The 3,458-nt window shown below is 51.0% G+C and overlaps 1 long non-coding RNA gene across 1 annotated transcript; it reads left to right on the top strand.

Annotated features, from left to right (window-relative positions):
* The first annotated feature begins 620 nt into the window (after positions 1–620).
* On the top strand, positions 621–2,405 carry LOC140687970 (uncharacterized). The gene is made up of 2 exons (XR_012062604.1): positions 621–675; positions 1,776–2,405. It is a non-coding gene; the product is annotated as an uncharacterized lncRNA (long non-coding RNA).
* Positions 2,406–3,458: the final 1,053 nt, after the last annotated feature.

Raw genomic sequence — 3,458 nt, 5'->3', positions numbered from 1 at the left:
ATTTGTATTATCTCTGCTGTAGACGGGCAAACCTGAGGACAAGGAGGATGCACTGCTTCTCACAAGGGCAAGCCACTAATGGGTGACAGAAGCAGGATTCCCTCCTAGTCTGTCTGACTCTTTAAACCAGGTTCTTAATTGCTATTGTATACACATTCACCCCCCCCCCCGCCACACACACACCCACCCCCAGCCACACACACACCCACCCCCCACACACACACTCACATATAAGGTAATAGAGTTGGAGGATTCTGAGGAATTTGGTTTAAACAAGATTGCCTAGAACGACTGAATTAAGATTTGGGGGGTGGCAAGAAAAGAGAGGTTAGGAATTCCTCTCCAAAGCTAAGCACAGCAGGTATCTTCCAGGGAAATCGAGGGGAGGAGTGATTCTAGGTAGGGGGGTCTTTCTTCCCTGTCATCATTTCTAAGAAACTCTATTCCCAGCTGGGAGCAGCTGCCCTGAGCCCCACGGAGGGAGGTAGGGAGGAGCTGCCAGTCACCACCTGTCACAGGACCCACGTGGGCGGCAGGAGGCGGCCTCTCATGCCCAGGCCCTGTCTCACGCCTGAGGGCACAGCCCAAGGCCAGGATAAAAGGGCCTCGGGACCAGAGCACCTCCATCCACTCCTCTCCTGAGGTGCTGACGGACCTGCGCTGCGTGTGCACCTGGTGAGTGTCGTCTGGGAACGGGAGCGGACCTTCCACAGAGGGCTGCTCAGAGCAGAGAGGGAAGGCAGGCGGGGCAGGGCCTTGGAAGGCTACAGGCCATGTAGCTAGGGGGAGAGAGACCTCAGGAAGACTGAGGAAACACGTGCAGAGGGGACCACGAGGGAGAAGGGGATGGCTGTGCCTCTGTTCTGAACCAAACTGAGCTCCAGTTGGCTGGGCTCTCAGGTCAGAGGGCACTGAAGTGCTAACCATCAAGCTCTATTAGCACAATTTTCATAAGGGGACATCACCTTAGAGATAAAAATCGTGATCCTCCTTACAAAGATGAGCAGGAAATGGTACTTCTCAGCCAGTAGACAAAGAGCTGACTGGAAGACGATCTGGGGCCCTTTTAAACCCACATATCTATGGCTCTGAATCAGAACTGGGAATGTGCTGAAGAAGTCAGACACAACAGGGTGAAGATCACTGTGCCAGCGTATTAGTGTGGGGCCTTGGTGTGTTGAAAATGGAGAGCCTCAGACTGAGCGAGGGGACCTGAGCTGAAATCCCCCACATCCTCAGGCACAAAATATTATTCTTTAATTTCTTCAATGAGGAAGTGATCCAGTGAGACCAGCCTCCCAGACCATTCATGTTCTGCACGTCCACATCTTTACAGAACAAAATGATCTAGAAAGTTACTCCAAGAGACGGTCATTAATTTCCTTTCTTCAAGAGAACACGTACACTCTGAACTGGTTTCCATACTGGAGTCTCAAGGTTCTGGGTGACACGATGGGAGAAATCACTTCCTTCACTGGATACTTAGTTATGGCAGGTTTTTTCTTACTGATTTTTGCCTCAGTTGCCTCTTTTGCAAAAGATATAATAATCCCTGCCTATATGAAATAGAAATTGTGAAACTCAAGGGAGATGGTGTGAGAGCATTTGCCCAACTAATTAGAAGTAACAAAACATTCAGTGTTTAAATATTTAGGACCACACTAAACAGTTTCTCAAACTAAAGGGGCGAGAAAGATCCTGAGGGGACAGGAAGGGGCGGGGGTGGGGGGGAGCCCTGTGTGCTGGGTCTGACTTGCTGTGTGACTCTCCCTCAGCTCCTGAACGCCACCCACCAGGATGTCCTGCCAGCAGAACCAGCAGCAGTGCCAGCCCCCACCCAAGTGCCCCCCCAAGTGCCCCGCCCCTAAGTGCCCCCCCAAGTGCCCTCCAGTCTCTTCCTGCTGCAGCGTCAGCTCCGGGGGCGGCTGCGGCTCCGTGGGTGGGGGCTGCTGCAGCTCCGGGGGTGGGGGCTGCTGCCTGAGCCCCCACAGGCGCCGCAGGTCCCACCGCAGACGCCAGAGCTCTGGCTGCTGCAGCCAGCCCTCGGGGGGCTCCGGGTGCTGCGGAGGGGGCACCGGTCAGTCCTCTGGAGGCTGCTGCTGATGAGGTGGACCCTGGGCCAAGAAGAGCTGACGTGGGGACGGCAAATGGCCAGACACTTCCTCCTCCTCCAGCTCTTCCTGGGCATGCCTGAGTGGCTGAGAAGTCCCAGGGAAGATTCTGAGCTCTGGGCTGCAGTGTCCCTCTGCCCAGGGATTCAGAAGCCTGAATCTGTCTGCTGACCTCTGACACCACCTAGGCTGTCTGCCCTGGGATCGCCAAACCACAGACTCAGACTCACTCCCCACCTAATCTCCTTGTCATCTGCAACCTCAAATGAGACAATAAAATAAGAAATCAGCTCACCATCTTGTTCTAGACTCTTTCTTGCCGGCTTGTGCCCCAATATTCTTTTCACTGCTCTCCATTCTCTTATTTCCTGACAACTTGGAAATAAAATAGGTTAGTCACATGGTTAGGAAAGGGAAGAGAGGTGAGAAAAATATTCCTGCCTGGAACTCTGATACCACCTCTCAGACGAATATCCTGCAGCTCTGCTGGAGCACAATGTCCTGGTGTCTCTCATGAATACGGTGCCTTGAATACAGGGTCTTTTTTGGGGTCCAACAGTCCCTGTGGTAAGGTGTTGCAGAAAAGTGTGTTACAGTTCAGTGTTACAGCTCAGTTGTGACAGCAGCCTGGATCCAGGCCAGAGACAAAGCAGCACTCAGAGAGTTGGAGAACTCAGGTTTATTATGCCAGTGGGCCCAGAGGAGTTAGCATTCCAACCTCTGGATCCCATCTGTAGGTTTACGCAGGCTTTTACAGGCTACCAGTCCAGGCTTTGCAACATTTTGTAACTTCATATGCAAATAAGGTACAACAAAGGTGACTAATTAGGAACAAGCTCTGTAGAAATGGACCAATCAGGGGTGAGAGAAATAACCAATCAGGAGTGAGCTCCATGCAAATAAATCACTACAAATGGAGCAATCAGGAGTTAGCTCAGGGAACCAATAGAATTTTAGGGGTAGGTTCCACTTTCCTAGAAGTAAGCTGTTTCAGAGGCAAAAAGTGAGATAAAGCCGCTGGGCCAGGGAACCAGATGGTGCTGGCAGGAGAGTAGTGGCCCTGCCTGGGGGTCCTGCAGGTCATTTTTTATGGGGCTTCCCACTTCAAAGGCAGGGAGGCAGGTATATATTCCATACCCTCTTTGGCCTCCTCCTTCCCTTTGTGATACTGCCCATCTCATCCCCAAATTTCCTTTCTCCTTTAGCCAAAAAAATTGTTTAGAAAATTATACATAAACTTTCTACAAATAAACCATGAATCTTAACTAATTCTAACTAGAAACAGCCATATAGCATGAAGCAAAGATCATAAAAATTAACAATACCTATAAAAGGAATTAGGGACTT

The sequence above is a fragment of the Vicugna pacos genome, chromosome 21 (genome assembly GCF_048564905.1).
Source record: "Vicugna pacos chromosome 21, VicPac4, whole genome shotgun sequence".
In the NCBI taxonomy this organism is placed as follows: domain Eukaryota; kingdom Metazoa; phylum Chordata; class Mammalia; order Artiodactyla; family Camelidae; genus Vicugna; species Vicugna pacos.
This window is presented reverse-complemented; position numbering and strand designations above follow the sequence as displayed.